General features: G+C 39.5%; 1 protein-coding gene across 2 annotated transcripts in view; it reads left to right on the top strand.

Annotated features, from left to right (window-relative positions):
• PTPRG (protein tyrosine phosphatase receptor type G) overlaps nucleotides 1-24,055 on the top strand; it is a 796,984-nt gene that overhangs the window by 536,275 nt on the left and 236,654 nt on the right. The gene's annotated exons all lie outside the window — the stretch shown is intronic.

The raw sequence follows: 24,055 nt of genomic DNA, 5'->3' as shown, positions 1-24,055 counted from the left end.
TCAAAATGGGCTAAATGTTTGAGCTAAGACACATAGCCAGACACAGCAAGGTATACGTAATAGGGACTTACTTTCTAATAAGCCAAAGAATGCTCTAAGAAATAGCTGATTCAGAACACATAACAGGTGATCTTTCTCATCTCCTGTTAACATAGGCATTGAAAGTCAATATCTATAAGCTCTTGTATAAAAACAAGAATTTGTTCATCTTGAATTTAAGGAAGAAACAGATCGTTTTTTGTGAATGGCTCACTCTGTTTTTGCCATGATGTCAAGACTGGCTAGAAATATTCTCTATAGCTCTTCTTCCCTCTCCTCCCACACTCCTCTTTTCCTTCTTAGAGTGGTACATTGGGAAATATAGTGGATTCAAATCCTCTACCTGAAACTGACTTCATGTGTGATATGGGACAAACCCCTTGAACATTGTAGACCCCACTTTCTCATCTGTAAAATGAAGAGATTGAACTCCATGGTCTCAGGGATCTTTTTGAGCTTTAAATCTGTGCTCTGATGACTTTGATCCTATGCTCCCCTGTGGCATCATGATCAAATGAGATAAACTGTTTGAAAAGCATGAAATTATGGTGATATGGATAGGCTAGGTTTGGCTAGGAAGTAGAGATGGAGGCTTGAGAGAAAGACAGCAAATGAACTTGACTCAGACACCTTCAAAATGATTTTTCCCCTTCCATCCCATCAGTCTATAGGAACATTTAAGATAAGACAAGAGAAGAATTTTGGGAAGAAACTATTTCTTACCACAGTGTAATCAATCAACAAGCAAGTGATATTAATAGCATTTGCATAGCTCTTTAAGGTTTGAAAAGCACTTTACAAGTGTCATCTCACTTTATCCCTACAACAGCCCTAGGAACTAAGTGCTTTAATTGTCCTGATTTTATAGATGGGGAGACTGAGGCAGACAGAGCTTAAATGACTTGTCCAGGATTACACAGCTATAAGTGTCTGAGACCAGATTTAAACTATGATCTTCCTGATTCCAGAACAGCTAGGTGACACAGTGGATAGAATGGCAGGCCTGGAGTCTGGAAGACTTATTTTCCTTAGTTCAAATCTGACCTCAGACACTTAGCTGTGTGACCCTGGGCAAGTCTTTTAACTCTTGTCTCCCTCAGCTTCCTCTGACTGTGAAATGAGCTAGAGAGAGAAATGGCAAATCATTGAAGTATCTTTGTCAAGAAAGTCCCAAATGGGGTCACGGAGAGTCAGATACTACTAAAAACATGACTGAACAACAACTTCTTGATTCCAGGTTCTGCACTCTATCCAGTGAGCCACCTTACTGCCTCTATTAAGTATTTGTTGTATGGCAACATGGAACAGTGGATAGAATGCTGCCTTGGAAGCAAGGAGGACCGGGATTCCTATTGCCTCTGACTCACACTAACTCCCTAACCCAGGGCAAGCCACTGAAGCGATCAGTTCTCCAGGCAACTCTCTAAGACTAGAAGGGGCCAACATGTATTGGTAAAGGGACTTTCCTTTCCTGGGAGTTCTCAATACCAATAAAATCATAAGTCTAATCCTTGTCCACTATCCCCTGTGGTCCAGTAAAATATTTCTATTGAGAAATCAACAGAGGGGAGTCAGTGTAGATTATTGGATTTTGGGGTCAGATGAACTGTACTCAAAGTCTACCTCTGAGGATTCCAAGCCTGGTGACTGTGGTCAAATCCCTTTTTTAGATCTCAAGAATGAAGGAGATGGAAAGAACTGTGGATTTGAAATTAGAAGACCTGAGTTCAAATCCAAAGTCTGCCTCTTACTACTTCTGTGACTATGGGAAGTTATTTACCCCTCCTGCTCCTCAGTTTCCACATCAGCCCATTCTTCGAGATACCTTCTGAATTCCCTTCCAATTCAAAGCCTATTACCCCCCGCTCTAAGTTTCTAAGGCAGAACCTCTTCTCATACTAAGAACCCAAGGCCAGTATTTATCCCATCATTCCCTATCTATATTACTTTCCTCTAGCAAATCGTAAATTCTTTGCAAAGAAAGAATATCTTGCCTTTTGAATTTGAATCCCCAGTGCTTAGTGAGGTATCAGAAACATAGCTGAGTGTTTAATAAAAAGCTTTTTCATTTATTGGATAGTGTGTGGTGAGTAAGAAAAAAGCATTATTGTTATTTCATTGTGATAGAATCTTGCAATCCTTCATTCAGTCATCTGTGAAATCTGAGCCTGTTGACTCTAATGGTTAAATCTGGGAGTCTGAACTTCCTTTCATGTTTTAACAAAGAATTTTTGATGCAGTAAAGCCTCTCTAATTCACACTACACTCATTTGGAATTTTGGTGTAAAAGAAGAAGGGTGCTAGCCTGAAATTCCCTTGTCCCCCTAGCTGGGAAAAGATTTTTTTTTAAATTATAATTGAAATTGAGATTTGGGTAAGATTTAAGCCTCTACAGAAAAATAAACCTTTTAGAGATACTATAAAAATACCTTGTTATGCTAATTCTAAATCATTCTTATCTATTTTTAAAAGAAAGTTCTGTGAAGAACTTTTGCTAGACCGCAAACATGCACATAGATGAAAATATATATGTGTGTGTATGTATGTATATATATATATATACCTATATCTTTTATAGGAAATATATATCCTTGTATATATACATATGTATATACATACATACATATGTATGTATGTATGTATATATACACACAGGTATACATGTGCATATGTGTGTGTGTGTGTGTATCCAGCCTTGTTGGTTGTGTGTACTTGAAAATAATAAAACCAAGCAACAACCTGGTGTCACTCCTAGCTACAGAACTGGCTTCAGAGGCCAAAAGAGCTGAGTTCAAATCCAATCTTTGACACATCCTGGCTGTGTGATCCTAGGCAAGTCACTTAAGCTGTTAATGACTCATGCAATTGTCTAAGACCCCGGATCTACTACAGACTCCCCACAATAATGATATCACAAGTCTGGACAAAAAAAAGTAATAAAACTTCATATTTTTCGCAATATCCTGCAATTCATTCCTTACTCTACATGTACACCCTACTTAAACTCAACTAAACTTGAAAAATCTGGGTTTTATATACAAGATAAAATTGAAGAAGAGCATTTATTTTCTTAATTTTACAAGTTTTGGTTTTACCCTCTAATTGCAAAGGACCCTTGTAATTCGGAATGATGTCCCTCACACTTGATCTGAATTATTCACTTTTCACTAGCTTAGTACTTTTACTTTATAACCACTTGGATTTGATCTCACAAGGATTTGAATTAGTCACTTGTTTGGTATTAAGAAGCCTGGGCCCAGACTGGGCTTTTTTTTCTAACTATCTAACAACTTAGTAGCTGTAAGTTGGCAGTTGACGGTTGTTTCATCTCACATTCCTTTATCCTGTCAACCATTTGGCATTTCCATTTTATGGCTTTGGGTATCTTGCATTTCCATGAAACATAAAATTAATGTTTAATTTATGATTTCTTGGGAAGTTCCTGTTCCTATCTTTCGAAGCCAGGATACAATTAACATTTGAGTGTCTGAAATTGTATTTTTATATCCTGTCTGTTTCTGAACTTTGAGGGGTACAAATATATGATTCTTTAAAAGTAGCTGCATTTTAAACCTTCGTGCCTTTCAAGAGTTCCTTCTACCTTGCCCCTGCTCCTTCTGGGTATTACTTGTGTTCCAAATGCAGCTACTTCAGAATCATTGCATCAGACAGAGATATGCAATTTTTATAAGGTGTACACCCAGAGATCTGGGCCGTAGGCATATTTTTCAAACGTTGAAAGAATAAATACACAATATGCTTGATTTATTTATGGGTTGTCTTTTTTAGTATTTCTTTCTGACACCCTAACTTAGACAACTGTATTGGCTGCCTCATCATTTACATGTTTGCTATGCAGCTGTAACATAGATTTCTGAGACTCTTCGCTCCCGTACATTTTTATTTGTAGCCAGAATTTGAATGTTCTAACTAGTTCAGCAATGTTGTCCATATTTAAGTCATGGGCATCCTCTCTGCATCTGCTCCCATTGCCGAGTTGAAAGTCAAACCGCCATATGGACATTGTCTCAGTCTACCAATCCTTTCTTTCATTTCATGTCACAGTTACAAGATGCATAATCATTGGAGAGTGTTGTCTGTGTGGTTTGGTTTAACTGAATGGCCACACCTTGGAGAATTGCTAAAAATTAATAACATGAATAGGGTCTCTTCCTCTCTCTCTCCTCTTGTAATCTATCTTATTTGTTACTCCCAAGACCACACCTTCAACTTCTGTTAAAACAAAAATTCTTGGAAGATGTATTGATCTTAGATGTTCTCAGAAATGTATGTGTCTAAAGATGGTTTTGAACTACAAAATGTCATATTAACATGAGGTGCCACCATTTATCACAGCATTCGTACTTGGAGAACACCAAAGCTTGCTGTCATCACTCATACATGTATGTCCTAGTCAAGGCCTAAATGAGAAAGAGAATCTGAATTTTTCATTTAAGGAAAACATGAGGAGGCCTTCCTTGTTTTGGCTAGCAATAAAAAAATCTTTCAAAGCCCCAAAAATTGCTGTATGATTTCTTTAGAGATAGAAAGGCAGGGTCGGGAACCTATAAGACTTGCTGGTTTTTAGTAAGCCAGGAAGGATAGAGAACTGAGCTAGAAGCAAAAAATGTTAGCTGTGGAAAGGGGAAAAAAGACACACCAAGTCTTGGCTGTTCTCAGAATGAAAGAAAGGAGAGGGAGTCATTTTAGATGAAGCCTTCTAAGCAGACAGGCTGGGCTCCTGAGAGGTCCTCACCTCCTGAAATGCTGGAGGAGCCCTACAGGTGTCCTTTCTTACAGCAGTGGAATTGGAGGCAAAGAAAGAAACTGCTCATGAATGAATGAACCATCTGTGAAGGATCAAGAATGAGTACAGGTCCAGTCTTAGGCTTTGACTCCCCAGATCATGAGCATAGAATTAGAAGGGACTTCACAGGGCTCTAGAGGACTGGAAATATTAGATCACTTGCCCAAAGTCACAAGTGTAACAGCTCACGTTTATATAGGGGAGCTAGGTGACACAGTGGATAGAGTGCTAAGCCTAAGGTAAGGAAAACGAGTTCAAAACCAGCCTCAGACATTTACTAGTTGTGTGACCCTAGATAAGTCCCTTAATTGTTTACCTCAGTTTCCTCATCTGCAAAATGAGCTAGAGAAGGAATTGGTAGACTGCCCCAGTATCTTTGCCAAGAAAACCCCCCAAATGGGGTCACAAATTGTGGAACACCGCTGAAGTGATTGAACAACAACAAAGCATCTACTTAGCGCTTTGAGACTTACAAAGTATTTTACTTATGTTAGCTCATTTGATCCTCACATCAACCCTGGGAGGTAGATACTGTTATTCCCCATTTTGTACATGAAGAAGCTTTGGCTGAAGGCGGTTAAGTGGCTGGTCCAATTTCTCATGGCTAGTAAATGGCTGAGGCGGATTTAAACTGAAGTCTTCCTGATGTCAGCTCCAGGGCTCTGTCCATTGTGCCAACCAGCATGTGGACCTAGGGTCCCCTGACTCCAACCCTTTCATTTCACAGATGAGGGAGTAGTTTACACAGGTAGGAGATGACAGCCAGGTAGGTAATGGAAGGAGATGTATTCCTGGCTTCCCACACTGGAATTCTGAAAGCACTTTCCCACAGAAGCAGTGTCTTATATGGTGGTTGCTCTATTGTGTAATTATTGCTTAAACAGGTTTTTGTGGGCTAGCCTGGGATCCAACCCAACTACCCTGTGTAACATGGTTTTGATGAGAAAGTACCCCAGAAGTTTCACAAATGAACTTTGGGAATTTAGTATTTCCTTAAAATTAAAAATTGCCTCTATCGATTGTGGGGAAAGAGGTGTGGATGTGTGTGTGTGTGTGTGTGTGTGCATGCACACACGTGTAAGAAAAAACAGTCAGGAAGATAGACCCAAGCTCCCACTAATTTAACCCCCCTCCCTCTCCCTAGCAGCCCATGTTTGGTCACCAGACAGCTCACATTTTCCACATCCTTGGTTTTATCTAGTTAAAAGTTCAATTCTTTCACTGCATTACCTCCGAATACAAGGCGCCATGTTCTGGATTGATTAAGAACACTTCTTTTAATACACACATGAAAATTAAAGTACATATGTTCCTCCTTACCTTTTTTAACAGCTAACTGATTTGATAGGATTTTCCATTAACTGAGGGCCAGAACCATTCTCACTGTTTTAATGCAACATTTGCAGTAGATTTGTGAGTGTGCAGCCTTGAAATTATGTCCTCCCAGGTGTTTTCCTGTGAGACTCCTATTTGCAAATGGCCTTCCATTCAGGTTTCCTTCTTGGTGGACATTAGGAAGAATTGTATCATTACTGGTGAAGTATGACGTGATTAAGGGACTTTCAGTGCTGTGAATGTGGCCATAGGAAAATTCTCTCTAATGAAATCATTCCACTTCAAGGACACCTGCTAAGAACTTCGAAGGATGATAGAATTTCAAACTTTCCTTTGTGATCCTTTCTGATAACAATTTTGGATTTGGAAGAGGATATTCTCACCTTAAAGATCAAGAAACAAGACCTGGAGAGAGGTTTAGAGACGAGCCAATGTTACACGGCTCACCTGATTCAGGGCAAGTACCATGTTCTCCAAGGACCACAATCTATGAAAACCAATTTTGTGTTCTTTCTAGGGATTCTTCCTATTGTTTTTAATGACGGACTCAGTGGGAAAGCTTGTTTTCTCTCCTTTCTTCTTTATACCCAATAAGGCATTATTCCCAAACGGGATGAGATCAAGATAATCTGTTTGCACTTTCCCATAATTCTCCATTTTATCCATTAGGAGGCACACACCCTGAGGCTGAGCACGAATTCTCCTTTCTTCAAGGGCGGCAATGATAATAGTACTCCATGTGTTTCACACAGAGGTTAAAATCAGGCTCTTCCTCAGCAAACATTTGGGAGTTTGTGTAATTTAATATGTATCCGTCAATCAGCAAGAATTTACTGAGTATCTATTATGAGACAGCTAGGTGACTCCCTGGCATCCATACAAGCCCTCGTATGTAAAGAAAGGGAAAGGAAACAAGTATTTATTAAACACCTACTATGTGTCAGAGGGAAGTCAGTTCAGTGGGTAAAGCGCTGGACGTGGAGTTAGAAAGACCTGAGTTCAAATCCAACCTCAAACTAACTAACTGTACAACCTGGGTAAGTTATTTAACTGCTCTGTGCCTCAGTTTCCTCAACTGTAAAATGGAGGTAATAACAGCACCTACCTCCCAGGGATATTATAGGTATCAAATGAGATAGTATTTATCAAGTGCTTACTTAGCACAGTGTCTGACACATATTGTTTTGTATTTTATTTTTCCATTTACATGTAGAGATCATTTTTAATTTTTAAATGTTTTTCTTTCCAAATTTTCTCCCTCCTTCTGTCAACCCCATCCCCCAAATGGTAAGCAAATTGATATAGGTCATATAAGTGCATTCTTATAAAACATATTTCCATATTAATCATGTCATGAAAGGAGAAAGAGAACAAAAGAAAAACATGAAAAAAATTAAGTGAAAATAGTATGCTTTGATCTGTATTCAGACTCCATCAATTCTTTCTTTGGATGTGGATAGCATTTTTCATCATGAGTCCTTTGGAATCTGACACATATTGTTGAGCCAGTTCAGTTATGTCCAACTCTCCATGACCCCATTTGGGGTTTTCTTGGCAAAGATACTGGAGCAGTTTGCCATTTCCTTCTGCAGCTCATTTTTACAGATGAGGAAACAGAGGCAAACAGGGTAAAGTGACTTGTCTAGGGTCACACAGCTAGTAAGTGTATGAGACTGGATTTGAACTCAGGTCCTCCAGACTCCAGGGCCAGCATACTACCCACTGTGCCACCTAGTTTCCCTCTGACATACAGTTGGTGCTTAATAAATGCTTATTCCCTTTTCCCTTCTTTACATGTCAGGCCCTGTATTGAGGCTAGGGATCCAAAGACAGTGCCTGGAATGTTGTAGGCATTTGCTTAATAAATACTTGGTGCCCTTCCTCTTTCCTGTTTGGGCAACCATAAGATGAGGCAGTGCCTGGCATGTCCCTTTCTCTTTCCTTTGTGCCAGATCCTAAGGTGAGGGCAGGAATCCAAAGACTGAAGCTCTCCTCACCTTTAAAGAGCTTCCATTCTCTCCAGGGAGACCTGTATTTACAAATGTTGGGCTGACTGTAAATTATTAAGACCACATTAAACAGTGTTGGCCTTCAAAATACCAGAATTTTTTCCCAGTGATAGAGACTTAATCCAGGGATGTTTCTATTACTCAAAACATTTTAACTCTCTTGATATTGCCTTCTGGAAAGTTAGGTTGGTGTTCCATAGAATATCATGCAAAAATCAAATCTTCCCCCAGGAAATGAAAATTCGCCAAGGCCAAAGAAAAGAGTGATGCAATGTAATACCTAAGAGCTCTCCTCTAAGTCAAGAGATCGGGATTCAGGATCTGCCTATGATTCCCACTGGCTTTGTGAGCCCAGTGTAATCCCTTGTCCTCCCAATACTAAAGCATTTCTTAAGTTGCTGAGAAGGCACTGATCTGCAAGACTGGAGGGAGTCTCCATACTGGAAGTTCTCTACATAGATGAAATAGCAGAGACCAGAATAACAATGTATGATGTTCAAAAGAATGAGCCACAGGCTTTAAGGGAAATTAGAAAAACAACTTTATCTTGTGTAATAATTGCAGCATCCTTGTAATATGACAAGCATCGTAAGGGGACGCCGTTTATCACGTTCAAGTTCCTGCGTCTTTCAGCAGTGAAGACAGGTTTTAAAAGTTCACGAACAGTGTAGATTAATATTGCCTGGCCTCTGAGCATGTTTACAATAAAATTTACATACATATGTAAAATTTACCTGCCTTTTCCATGAGTATCCTAGCAGTAAATCTGAGAGGTACCAACTAAGATAAAACAATTATCCATGGTATTTGTTTAAGGTAGACAGCTAATATGAATCATTCAGGGCAAAAATTCCAGTTTTCCAGAGAGAATTTAGACTTAAGAGGTAGAGTGATTTGCTTAATGTCATCTAGCTAATAATTAGCCTCATCTGCAAAAATGGATATCATAATTGTTATTATCTACCTCACAGGTCTCTTGTGGATAAAGTTCATTGTACATACTTTAAGCAAAGTTGCCAGGCATGCAGCTGGACCACAGCACTCCCAGATGTGGCCCAAACCAGATTAAAATGCAGTTCCTATGATTCTAATGTGTTGATGTATTAATAGAAAATTTACATAAACATGTGGTATTGAGTTCCTCCTAAGTAGAGGCATTCAAGCAAAGATTTCATGGCCCCTCCGCAGGTATCCCATAGAAAGGATTCTTTTTCATTTAGGAGTTGGCCTAGATTTTTTCTAAAGTCTCTTTGAGCTTTGAAATTCTATGCTCAGTCTGTCAGTAAACATGTATTAAGCACTTACTGTACACCAGGCATTGTGCCAGTTCTGGGACATTAAGACAAAAATATCTATCAGAAGCTTATAGTCTAGCCAGGGAAGAACCACATGTGTGTGTATTTATATTCCTGTGCACCTGTATACATACACCTATATACATAAATATACACACATTAATACAGGTAAATAAAATGTTTTATTTCCATAATATTACGTATAAATAGAAATTTATATATATAAAAGAAAATATACACATATGTATATAGATATAAGCATTTGTTAAAAAATTTTAGTGGATGCTAGCTAACTTGGTGTGTATCTTCATTTTTTGAGAGGCAATTGATAAAATACTGGTGTCAGAGTCAACAGAGATTGGGCTGAAGTTCCCCTTTGATGCGTACTGGCTCTGTCACCAGCCAGTCATTTCAGTTTTCAGATTTTTGGTTTCCTGGTCTGTAAAATGAGACTTCTACCATTGCCAGTGGTACTGACCCCACAAGATTGCTGTGAAACTCAGATGAGATAATCTGTGTTTGCAACCTCAGAGTTCTCTGTAAATACCAGCTACTGCCCAAAAAATATTTGTTGCAAATCTCCTTTTTACTTTTGGCAGGATTATTCTGGCTCAGGTATCACTATAATGAGTAATCATAATGCCAGAATTGTGGGTCATAGTTAAACATTTCCATTGTAACCTGGCCATGATGCAGCTGATTCAGTTAATTCCAGGCAGATTTTGCCCACCCAAATTTCTCAGCTTCTGCTCCCGGGAACCATTTTATAAATTCAATTTATTCTCTGATACCTTGAACCTTTGAGCACTGATTCACAGAATCAAAGATTTAGAGCTGAAAAGGAACTTAGAAGCCATCTAGTAAATTTAACACCTTCATTTTACAAATGTGGACACAGAGGCCCAAAGAGATTAAGAGATTTGCCTATGGTCACAGAGAGTCAGGATTTGACCCTAGAACCTCAAACTCCAAGAGAAAAACTGATGTGAATAAATAGTATTAATGTAAATAGATTGTCAAAGTGACATAGAGGATGAAGCAATATTTGGTAATCGATCGATATGTTACCTACACATGTTGACTAAACCTAATAAAACCCTGATTGCTAAGAACTGCAGTTATTTTGAATTGACCCGTTTGGATAATTCCATGTATTCTTATTTAGACTGAACCCAGTGGATTCTAGAAGAGCAATGGAATTGGAGTGAGGAATTCTGGGTTCTGTGCCTCATCCTAGCCGAATGACCCTGTGAAAGGGGCTCCAACTCTCTAAACCTTATTTTCTTCAACTGTAACTGAAATAATACTAACAGTTATTACCTCAAGGAAGTGGGAGGAAAACTATTTTGTTAAATGTCATGCCTTGTGTGTGTGTATCAATTATTATTATTAGCAATGCTACTACTAATACATTCAAAACCAGAATTTATTAAGTATCAGTTATATACCAGGCACCGTACTAGGTGCTAGGGAAGTCAAAAAGTTAAAAAAAAAAAAAAAAGAAAAGAAAGAAAGCAAAAAGAAATAGCCCTTGTCTTCAAGAATCTTATATTCCACATGTGCAGAACACACATTGAAATCTGCTCTACCAGGACAGCTTTACTCATGCTCTTGTATCATACTGATGGTTATAATTTCCAAGATGAGCATAGTAAAATGCACCATTACCTATAACTCTCTTTATGTCTTTACTAATTCATCCTGTCAAGACCACTATTGGCATTTCCATTCCCCTCTTTCAAAGCCTTGAAGCTATATCTAAAATGGACTCTTGCTCTCAGACTATGTCTTTTGTGCGATCTCCACATTCCCCAGTCCTGTATTTATTCTCAATAATGATTATTTTTCATTCCTTCTTGTAGATTACCAACTGTACCTTGGAAGTGATATTCTAAGGTTTTGTTAATTGGATTCTGCTTCCTCTGAGGATCATAGATTTATATCTGGAAGGGAAAAGAAAGGTCATTTGATATCTCTCTACCTCCCCCCACACTATTTTACAGATGAGAAACCTGGAATGCTTGCTTTCATGGCATACCACAGACAGAAAGTGACAGGGATTGAACCCTGCTCCCCTAATTCCACATCTGGAGTTCTCTCCACTGCACCGCCATGTCCATTCTCTTTGCACCATGATCAAAGAGCAAATTTAGTCAATTATTACTGTGAGCAGTATTGCAGATTGGGAAGGGAAAAGAGCGGAAGAAAACTTGTCAACCAGTTTTATAATACCCAGTTTACATCAATAGTTTGCTCATTGCAGATGAACCCTATCATCAGATTCATTCAAACAGGTCTGTTAGAACCTCCACATGAAATTATTTTTTTAAATTATTAGTACATTTTACTGCATGTCCTAGAGAGTAATAAAAATGTCTTTCTTCATAACCAGGTCTCAGACGCTAGCTTTTAATACAGATAACAGATTGTAAGATCCTTGGGCACAGGAAGTCTTTGTCTTTATGTATCCCCATTCCCCAACACTCAGCAGGTGCTTAGTGATTGCTTATGGTTTGATGGATTCCCACCAATATGGACTTTTACTTCTGTGGGCCTCAGTTTCCTCCTCTGTGAAAGGAAGGCATTGAACTAGATGACCTCAGAGGTCTTTCTAAAGTCCCAATTCTGAAAACCTTTGCTCCCTTTTTACACAACTAAGACCTTCTGCTAATTCACATAGCATCTTCCCAACCAACATGGCCCAAATTTGTGAGAAGTGACTATTTTTTTTTCCATACAGTGTTTTCAAGAATAGTACGTTCAAACTGGCTCGACCCCTTGAGCAACGTTCTAATGAGGTTTCAGTAAAAGTGTTCTAATTTTAGCCACCCTCTAAAGGTGGTTGGCAGGCTCTGGTTTTATTTTTTTTCTCCCTGAACTGATTATAGGGTTTTAGAGCCAGATGCTTCATACTGTACACTGCTCCCTCAGAGGTGATCCTTAAACATTTTTGTGAAAGGAAAGGGGTGCGTGAGGTCCTATCAGTGCTCATGGGGCCCGGAATGCTCTCTTTTTCAGGCATTCCGCCTGGGGCCTCAAATCTCTTCACATTCTCTAGCTTACAGGTAGAAAGTGATATCCAGTGGGTTAATGTCTGGAAAACATTTTGCAAAAACCATCAAGCATTGAGGGAAGGTGAATTGTTATCATTATTCATTTACCACCTTCACCCTCCAAGGTCCCAGCTGGGCTCCACCAGGACAACTTCACCTTCCCCAAAGAGGAGGCAGGGATACAACAGAAGCAGCAGACTCAGGGTTGGGTGTATATGTGACTTTTGTTGACCTCAGTTTTCTCAGTTGTAAAAGGAGGGAGTTGGATTAGCTGACCTCTGAAGTAACTGCCAGCTCTAAATCTCTGTTATCATATATGACCCAAAGCTTCAGCTCATCTGTGAGCTGCCAAAGTGATTTTTCTAAAGTGTAGATCTGACAGTACAGCTCTCAAATCAATAAACTGGCTCCCTGTTTTCCCCAGGATCAACTATAAAATCCTCTCTTTGGCTTTTAAAACTGTCCACAACCTACCCCCGCCTCCCTTTCCAACCTTCTTACACTCTCTTCCCTTCTGTGTCCTCCGTGATCTAGTGACACTGGGCATTTTGTCATACCTCACACAAGATTCCATTTCCCAAGTCAGTGTCTACCTATTCACTTTTTATCCCCCAGGTCTGGAATGTTCTCCCTCCTCAACTCGTATTCCTGGCTTCCCCATCTGAAATTCCACCTTCTTCAAAAGTCTTTCCTGGTATTTAGTCCCCTTTCCCATCCCCTCTGCCAGTGCCTTCACTCTGATACTGCCTTGGGATACTGCCCATCTTTTAGAACTATTTACATGTTATCACCCCCATTAGAATATAAGCCACTTGAGGACAAGAGCCATTTTTTTTTCCTTTTTTGTAGCTGTATCTCTTAGCACAATTCTTGGCACATAGTATTTGCTTAATAAATGTTTACTGATGATGATGAAACATTGGAGATGAAAAAGATGACCCCTGAGGTCCCCCTTTTAGCTCCGCATCTATGACTGTATGACATGCCCTGTTAAAATCAAGACATCCCTTCAACCATCTGCCCCATGATTGGAGAGGTCCTGTGTATGAGATTGAGATAAAAAATGCCCCATAAGAGGTGCATTTATTCTTCCCCCAGCCCCAGGGGTCCACATTTGGATAAACATGTTACTTCCATGTTTGAGATTTATTTGTCTCCTGAGCTTGTCTTCATTAGGGTGAGGGTGCTTCAGGGCTCCGACTGCTGCCACACAAAGATATGATATGGATGCCTCCAAGTGCTCGTTAACAATGCCCTAACTCAGTAATTCGGGAGGAGGAAACCCAATTCAAATCTCCTCAAGCAGCATCTGCACATCTCTCTTCTGGCCTTAAAGGGAAACCAAAGTAATTAGTCATCATACCTCAAGTACCAAAATAAATAGTTGTTTAATTGGAGACGCTGGCTGAGGGTAAAGTATGGCATGTCCATGCTGTGTGGGGGAGCTAGGAAGAGGCAGGAAAAGACTGTGGAGTCATTTGGGGGCAGACAGTAAGTTTATAGACTGGGCAGCATGGGTCCCACACAGATCCTTCAGCTCTGATTGGAGAGACCTTTCAGTGCATCCAAGGAAAGAATTCTAATATAGACAGTCTTCAGATGGGGCAGGTTCTCTGCTGTCCAAAACAGCTTGTCATAATGAAAACAAAACCCATGTTAATAATGCCATTTTCAGTACCTATTACCTTTAAGAACACTGGCAAGTTGCTGAAGGCCCCTGAGCAGTAGATTCCCCATCTGCAAAATGGGCATGATCAGGTTTTTACTACCTTCATCCCACAATGTAATAAGGAAAGTGATTTCCAAACATATGTCCCCACCAGACTGGCCCATGTGATGTTTCCCTTACACAAAGTTCCATCTATGCTTTTTGTCTGGGCTTTCCCCCTTGTCTAGAATGTTCTTCTGCATCCCCTCTGCCTCTTGCAATCCCTAGCTCCCTTCAAACTCACCTCAAGGACTACTTCTATTATAGACTTTTCTTGGTCTCCCAGGTATATCTATCTTGAAAATCTTTTTGTACTCTACATTTTGTATTTTATAATACATACATATCTGTATATATGTGTATGTATCTCTCTGGCATATATCTATATAGTGATAGAGAGATAGACAGACGTACTTGTGTATACATTGCTTCTCCCTAGTAGGATGCAAACTCCCTGAAGGCAGAGGCTTGCTTGGTTTTTTGTGTCCCTTCTCATATAGTAGGTGCTTAATGAATGCTTGTTGAATCTACACCATATATAAATTATCCACATTAGAAGGATCCTTGAGATGGTGAGAGGCTGGCAATGCTGCCTATAGTGAGATGAGCCTCAGGCAAAAATAATCTAGCCTGTTAATTTTGAGGTTGGGGTACAGGGGTCCTCTCATTCTTGGCACTGGGGTTAGGATGTTGTTCAGAGGGACATACACCCTCATTAATCCTCAGGGTCAGCTTCTTTCCTATTTAGGGCCAGATAAAACACTGCCTCTCCACTTTCCTTCTTCCCCTCACCTCTCCCCTCCTTTTCCTTTTCCTAACTGTTGGATCGCTACTTATTGGTTGTTTCCCTTCCTTCCCTTATATCACAACATTCCTCCTAACCCTTCCCAGCTAGGTCTCTACTAATATATGCATAAGCAGGATATGGGCAGAATGAGGGAACTCATTTGCTGATTTCTGATTGAAATCACATCTTCCCTCAAAAAAGTAGTCTGCCTACTCCCCCAGCCAGTTATATTGTTGGTCTGTAGTTGAAATTCCAAGAAGACAAGAGCCTTTTCTTTATCTCATGATACAATCATATCCAATTACTTTGTACTTATTCATCTGTAGACATGGTGTATCTACCATAGAATGTCAGTTCCTTGAGTGCAGGGACTCTTTCCTTGCCTTTTCCCCTGGCACCTAGAATATTGGCTCTGGTTTTGGTCTGAATGTGCAGTTTCATCATTATGGAACTGTCCTCCCCCAGTGTGGATGGACAACTAGGTCTTGTGTAGTTTATAGTCTTGAGAGTTGCCCAGACACTGGAATGCTGTCCAGAGTAAAACAGTCACTTGGTGAGGAGGGAGGCAGGTTATGATGAGTTTTATGATGCCAAACAGAGGACTTTATATTTGATCTTGGACGCAATGGTTAGCCACTGAAGCAGAGTTCCATTTTAGAAAAATCACCTTGTCAGCTGAGTGGAGGATAGATTGGAAGAGGCGAGGCAGGGAGACAAAACTGAAAACCAGGTTAGTAGGCCAGGAGTGAGGTGATGAGCATCTGAACCAGGATGGTGGCTATGGGAGTGAAGTGCACCCAGATCTTCCTGCTCTGAGGCCAGCTCTAGCCCTGTGCCAAGCTACCTTTACCAGGTCATAGTAGGTGCTTAATAAACATTCACTGCATCAAATTGAACAAAGACTGTTCATGTTTTCAGTCTAAAGTCACACTTCCAAGATGCTTTCATCAAACAATACTACTGTAGTCTAACACTGCTCAGAGAATTGGGCAAAGTTGAAATAGATTAGAGCATCGTCATGTAGCACTTTAAGGTTGGCAAAGCACTTTACAAGCATGTCATTTTATCCTCACAGATAGGTGCAGTTTCCCAGCCTCCCCCCTTTTACAGATGAGGAAACTGAAGCAGGCAAAGGTTGTGACTTACTCAGGGTCACAAAGCCAATAAGAGTCTGATGTTGGATTTGAACTCTGGTCTTTCTAACCAAGTCCAGCACTTTACTGCTTACTCAGCTGCCCCTTTAGCATCCCCTAATAGTCACATGGGATCTAATAATTGAGCTATTTCTAGGCTGTGCGTACAGTAAAGCCACCCATAAATGACACTGAAGCTTTTAGGGCAAGTCTCTTAGAGGGAATCTTATTTTCTAACCAGTCCCCACTCTAAGTGAGTCACTCACTGTCTTTGAAATTTAAATGAGGAGTAAGTTTGCAAAAGCTTTGTGCAATTCATCCAAAGGACATGTTTTAATTGGCTTGCTCTCTCAAGTAGCCCCAACTTCAGGGACATTCAGATTTTCAGGCCGTTGCCATAGAGTCTGGTGCATTGCTTTAGTTCCCGTCTTTCCTGGCATGGACTGGGCAGAGTACGCAGGCTTGGGCTGTACCAGCCAAAGAGCAGTGAGCATGGAGCCAACCTCTCCCCAACCCGACTTCACCTTTGAGGCAATCTATCGTCTGTACTGAAAACTAGCTTTGGCACATCGATGGCAATGTATATTTGAATCTTTGGCACATAAAAAGGTGGGGTAAGATGGAAGATCCTCCCAGAAAGCTGCCCAACAAGACTTCTGAGGCTGCTGCTTCTGCACATCATCTTTGGAAAGGGAACGCATCTTCCTTCCCGAGTCTGTCTGTGGGCTGCCAACAGGCATTTATCGGTATTCTCAGTCCCTAGATTGGAATGAGTGTAACCCACAGTGATACAATTTTTCTATCTGCAGGCTGACTGTGCAGGGGAGAAAGAGATTCTGCCAGCTGGGTACTTAGCTTCCACAGTGAAGAGGCAATACCAATCCTTCCCTCTCTTGCTTAATAAATGATTAAAAGTTGTGTAGCATTTGTAAAAATTTAGTTTTAAAAAAAATGAAATCATCCCAGCCTTCTGCAAAGAGCATGCTTTTTATTATGTCAGATTACTGTCAAAGTCTTAGTTTAATTTATTTTTGTTTATTGGTTATGCTTGCTTATTTCATCACCGTCAACTCCAGATATGTCCCTCCCACTGTCCTATGAACCTTCCCTTATAACAGTTAAGCAAAAACAAGGATATAGTAGCTCTCTCAGATAGCACATATAATAGCCCATACCCATGATCCTCTGCTTCTCCACTGACAGGAAAGAGGTGTGTTTCCTCATTTCTTCTCCAGGGCCAAGATCACCCCAGCCTCTGGCTTCATCTTATTCTTTTCATTTACATGGTTGTATTCATTGTGTACGTTGTTTCTGAATTCTGGAATCATAAGGATATAGAGATCCAGTTTTAGAGTTTGATTTTGGAAATGCTTGAATCCAAGACCAAGTTAGAGGTCGGTTTACACCAAGTTTATGAGAAGTGACTTTCAGCACAAAGACCCTTTCTGTCCAGACATTAGCTAATGGAATTCCAGAACTCAGTATCAGGCCAAGTGTTTGACTCTGGGCGTAGAACAAGACAATGGATGAGGCTGTCCCAGTTGGTCTCAGCAACTCTCCTGAGATCTGACTATAAATCAGACTTCAGTTCCACTCTACAGGACTCCCCAGGTATACATGTGTTGATTTAACTTTGCATAAAAAATGAGATATTTTATATTTTTTCAAATTTTCCTCCCCCATCAGCTCAAAAGAATTCTTTAAGCACTGACTATGGGCTAGGCATTGCGCTTAATTCTGCAAAAATGAGGGAATCTGTGGCCTCCAAAAGCTTACTTATATTTTACTGGAGGTGGGGCAGAGGTTGTGATTCAGTCATTTTCAGTCGTATCTGACTCTCTGTGACCCCGTTAGGTGTTTTTTTGGCAAAGATACTGAAGTGGTTCGCCATTTTCTTCTCTCACTCATCTTACAGATGAGGAAACTGAGACAAATAGGGTTAAGTGTCTGGCCCAGAGTCACATAGTGTCTGAGGACAGATTTGACCTCAGGAAGGTGAGTTTTCCTGACTCCAGGCCCAGTACTTTATCCACTGCATCACCTAGTTGTCCCTTAATAAGCTAGCCCTAGAATGACCTTTCCAGTCATTCTATACCTTACACCTCTATGTATCTCTACACCTCTCATACCCCTAGATACTCTACAGTCCAGTGACATTGGCCTTTTTTCATTCTCTCCTTCCTTATCTCTTCCTCCAGCCTTTCCTGGCTTCCTTCAAGCCTCAGGTAAAATCCCACCTTCCTTAAGAAGACCTTCCCAATTCCCCTTTACACTGGGGCCTTCCCCTGAGATGATCTCCCATTGATCCTTATATGTCCTGTCTGTACACACTTATTTGAATGTTGTCTCCCTCGTTAGATTTGAGGATAGCTGCTGTCTTCTGTCTTTCTTTGTATCATTTCTCTCATGCTTCACATAGTGCCTGGTGCATAATAAATGCACCATAGAAGGAAACCACTCCAGTGTCTTTGCCAAGGAAACTCTAGTGGGGTCACATAGAGTGGGACACAACTGACACAACTGAAGCACGGCAATGCAGAAAGCGCCTATTAAGTGTCTGTTGACTAGCAACAAAATTTAACTATTTAATTCTTTCCCCTTCTCAATATCTTTTTATTTTTGTTTATTTTTATTTTATTTTATTTTATTTTTATCTCTGTGCCTACCCATGAACTCAACCCCTCTTCTCCAAATACAAGGCTTCATTTTTAACAAATAAGTTTAGTTAAAGCTAAACATCACCTATGTCTAGAAACATGTTTTTTCTACGCCTCCAGTTGTCCGGGGTATTTCTGCAGATCCTACATACACTTTGATAGACTAATAACTTGCATAAAGTTTTCATGAAAACGATTTATCTGAACTCATTTTCTGATTTCTTTTTTGCTCTTTTGCCATTCATTCTATAAAACCAGGACTGAACTGATTTAGACATACTGAGGGGACCTGCTTGTTAAACTTTATTGTTGATAAATTAGCACGACATATTGGTAACATCATTTCTTAGCCTCATCCTGAACCCAACCAATTGCTTCTTAGTGACTACAAAGGCCATGCCTTAAAAAAAACACCAAAATTTCATTTGTAGCCATATGGTAAAATTGGTAAACCCATAGAATGTACTTCCAGGACCTCCTTTAGGGCATCTCTGTAAGCCATATTTAAATGTCTAACATATAGACATTACAGACATTTCTCATAGCAGTTATATTATCTCCCACCCTGTGTGGTTTAGGGAAGATTGATGGCTAGGCTGAATGCTGATTATAATTATCAAAATAAGAGGACAAATTAGTTGGATAGTCCCCAGCCGCAGCAGCCTTTAGCACCACAAGCATTACATGCTTTTTTTTTTTGGTACAAATCACAGTTTCAGAGTATCCATTTGGGTCTGATTTGCAACACTGAAGGTTTATTTATTTATTTTGATTCATTGGTTTTTACCAGACCATCTTAAAAACACAAAAGAGAAAGCTAACCATCTTAAAACTGAAATTATGGGGCCAAGCTGACTCAAAACTGCATCATCAGAAACATTCATTAGCAACTGGCTGTCAGCATCCCTGTAAGCTATTTATTTTCACTAGCTTGTAGTTAATGGTAAAGTTTAGGAAATGAATGGTGTGCTCAGGAGTTTTCACTTAGGTCCATGAAAGAGATCACTAATAAAAAATAAATGTGGGAAATAGAATTGGGTAACATAGTGACTTGACAGTGCCTTCTAGGTCTCCCACATATAATATCCAGGCTTCTCATTTGGAATTTATAGGACGGTATGTTTCTTATTAAAGGTAATATGATCTTCCAGAGACTGGCTGAGTAGACCCCAGTGGACCACCTAGAGTTAGGCTAGGGCTGTAGCTGTCTATCAGCAAATGAAAGCAAATCTTTCAGGTAATCTGACATCAACTCCTGACATTAATTTACCTCTTAAGGTAAAATCTCAATTAAATGCAAGTTAACCAGTCACACAGTTAACGAGATCAGGAAGCAGGGTGGGGAGAAAGGAGAACCTCACATTTGGGAGAAAGAGACAAGTGAAAAGAAAAAATATCTAGTGTAGTTTAGATAGAAAACCAGTCTTTACGGAAGATTTAGCCCAGTCTCTTCTTTTTTCTAAGCAGTGTACTTGTAAAGTACTCTATCCTCAAAATTCTGTTAAATCTGATCACCTTAATAAGTATCAACTCATGCCAAACACTGTGCTAAGCGGAGGATACAATGACAAGTGGAAACATTGCCTTCCTTCCAGGTACATAAAGTTTATAGAAGACAGTGTGTTAATATGAGATAGATACAAAGTATTTTTGGGTAGACTAAGCATCAACAACTGGGGAATCCAGAAAGTTTCTTAGAGAAGATGGTATCTGAGCTGCATCTCAGAGATCTAGGAAGTTGTAAAGGACAGGATATCTTCTGGGAATGGGGTCAACCAATGAAAACACATGGAGGCTAGAGGCAGATGATGATGATGGTAATAACTAGCATTTATATCGCACTTTAACGTTTACAAAATGCTTTATACATCCTGGGCACAATCTATATTAAAATTTACCATGTGAACTAATACATTTTGGAAAAATTTTTTCTTTAAAAAACATATTTTTAAACCCAAGAAGGGTTTTTTTAATTAATACACAGTCAATGAGAAATTAACCAGAATATCCAGTTACTACTAATAATAATAGCAGATAATATTCATATAGTGCTATGGAGGAATTTATGACCAAACAAGAGATAGAGAACATTATGAAATGCAAAATGGATAATTTTGGTTACATTAAATTGAAAAGTTTTTGCTCATACAAAGCCAATGCAACCAAGATTAGGAGGGAGGCAGAAAACTGGGAAAGAATCTTTACAACTAGTGTCTGTGATAAAAGTCTCATTTCTAAAATATATAGAGAACTGAGTCAAATGTACAAGAATATAAGACGTTCCCCAATTGATAAATGGTCAAAGGATATGAACAGGCAGTTTTCAGAGGAAGAAATTAAAGCTATCTGTAGTCATGTGAAAAAATGCTTTAAATCTCTATTGATTAGAGAGATGCAAATCAAAACAACTTGGAGGTACCACATCATACCTATCAGATTGGCTAACATGACAAAACAGGAAAATGATACATGTTGGAGAAGATGTGGGAGAGTTGGAACACTAATTCTTTGTTGGTGGAGCTGTGAACTGATCTACCCATTTTGGAGAGCAATTTGGAACTATGCCCAAAGGACTACATAAATGTGCATACCCTTTGACCCAGCAATACCGCTTCTAGGACTGCATCCCCAAGAGATCATAAAAATGGGAAAAGGACCCATATGTACAAAAATATTTATAGCAGCTCATTTTGCGATGGCCAAGAACTGGAAACTGAGGGGATGCCCATCAACTGGGGAATGGCTGAAAAAGTTGTGGTATATGAATGTAATGAAATACTATTGTGCTATAAGAAATGATGATCAGGAAGACTTCAGAGAGGCCTGGAAGTACTTACATGAACAGATGCTGAGTGAAAGGAGAAGAACCAGGAGAACATTGTACACAGTAACAGCCACAGTGTGCGAGGACTGCTTCTGATAAACTTAGCCCTTCACAGCAATGCAAGGACCTAAATCATTCCCAAAGGACTCTTGAGGCAAAATGCCATTCACATCCAGAGAAAGAACTATAGAGTCAGAACTCAGAATGAAGCAGACTATTTTCTCTTGTGCTATATTTTGTTTTGGTTTGGTTTTTCTCATGGCTTGTCTCATTTGTTTTACTTCTATGCAACATGACTATGTGAAAATGTATTTAATAAGAATGTAAGTGTGGAACCCATGTAAGATTGGATGCCATCATGGGAGGGAGTGGGAGAAAATTGAAAACTTAAGAAAGTGATTGTTGAAAATTGAAAACAAATTAATTATTAAAAAAAAACAAACCCCTTTTCAATAGTGCTTGCTATGTGCCAGGCACTGTGCAAAGCCCTTTACAAGGATCTCATTTGGTCCTCATCACATCCCTAGGAGGTAGTGCTGTTATTATCCCCATTTTATAAATGAGGAAATTAAGATTGACAAAGATTAAATGACTTGGCCAAGGTTATGCAGATAGTAAGTATCTAAAGCTGGATTTGAATTCAGATCTTTCTGACTCCAGGTCTGACATTCTATCTACTGTACCACTTACTTGTCCCCAGTTATGGTTTTATTGCATTATAATCATCATACTTTATAAGCAGATTTTCCTTTTTGCAATTTAATACAAAGGAATGAAGATTACCGTTTTAAAAAATGTTTCATATAATTTCCTCATTTATAAAATGGGGATAATAACAGCACTACCTCCTAGGGATGTGATGAGGAAATTAAGATCGACAAAGATTAAATGACTTGGCCAAGGTTACGCAGATAGTAAGTATCTAAGGCTGGATTTGAATTCAGATCTTTCTGACTCCAGGTCTGACATTCTATCTACTGCACCACTTACTTGTCCCCAGTTATGGTTTTATTGCATTATAATCAACATACTTTATAAGCAGATTTTCCTTTTTGCAATTTAATACAAAGGAATGAAGATTACCTTTTTAAAAAATGTTTCATATTTCTGTTAGGTTGTAAGTGTACAAAGAATATTGTTTATGTATTTTTTTAAAAAATTTAAGTGGGATGACAAAGGGAAGTAAAGTGTTGGGTCACCACGTGACTGCCAAATATGAGGCAATTCTACTTTTAAAAATTCCTTTAAGTGACTTTTTAAATGTGCTGTTGTTATTTTCACTTGTTAAGATAAACTGTGAAAGTCTCCAAATGATAATCACCATCATAATTTTCCAGACTTGAATGGGATCTCTGAGGAGCACTGATCCTAATGGGCAATAATTTTTATTGTCATTACAAAGTCACAAACAGGCTAAGTGGATCACAAGTAGAAGTGGGCAGAGAACATCCCAGCCACCCCCAGCTTCTATCTCCATGCTCTCTCCTGGACCCTTTGGGAAGGACCAGCTGGTAAAATATCTCTGTTGGCTGCTCAAATACTGCTAGTTAGACCAAGGACAATAGCATGGGTGATGGCAAGCATCCTTCTCAACATCTGACTCATTCCAAGCAGATGTTAGTGCTATGGCATTCTATTCCTGAACATTAAGGTTTAGAAATACTTTCTGCTTCTGGAAAGACTTTTGTTGTTCAGTCATCTCAGTCATGTCCAACTCTGTGACCTCATCTGAGGTTTTCTATTTACTATTTCCTTCTCCAGCTATCTTTACAAATAAGGAAGCTGAAGAAAACAGGGGTAAATGACTTGTCTAGGGTCACACAGCTAATACGTGTCTAAGGCTAGGTTTGAACTCAGGAAGATGTGTCTTCCTGACTTTAGGCCTGGCCCTCTATCTACTTTGCCACCTAGCTGTTGCCCTGGAAAGAGAGAGCTGAAACTGTCTCCAGACCCCCAAGACAACGGTTTCAGGACATTAGGTTACCTGCTCCCAACAGAGAACAGTAAATAACCTGAATGCATAAATTGCAACATTCAAACTTATCTTGATGCGCACTGTCTAAAGCAGGAAGTTCTCCTGGCATTATCCCCAGGCACAAATACTCTAGGTCCCTTACTTTGTTCTTGGAATATCCATCAATTTTATTTTCCGTCATTTAAAAGTAAGACCTGTATTTGAGATTTCACTTTTTCAAGTGGCTGTTCTAGAGACATTGATAACAAAAGCTCCCCAGCATCACTCTTAGGATGCAAAATCACAGGTTCACATTTTAAGAAGGAAAATAGGATCAGGTTGAGAACTAGAAAAGATCACAGAGGTCAGAGTCCAACTTGCTCATTTTACTAATGAAGAAACTGATATTCAGACAGTGTCAGTGACTTGCCCAGGGTCATACAGTGACCAAAGC

Source organism: Notamacropus eugenii, chromosome 3 (genome assembly GCF_028372415.1).
Source record: "Notamacropus eugenii isolate mMacEug1 chromosome 3, mMacEug1.pri_v2, whole genome shotgun sequence".
NCBI classification, from domain to species: Eukaryota; Metazoa; Chordata; class Mammalia; order Diprotodontia; family Macropodidae; genus Notamacropus; species Notamacropus eugenii.
This window is presented reverse-complemented; position numbering and strand designations above follow the sequence as displayed.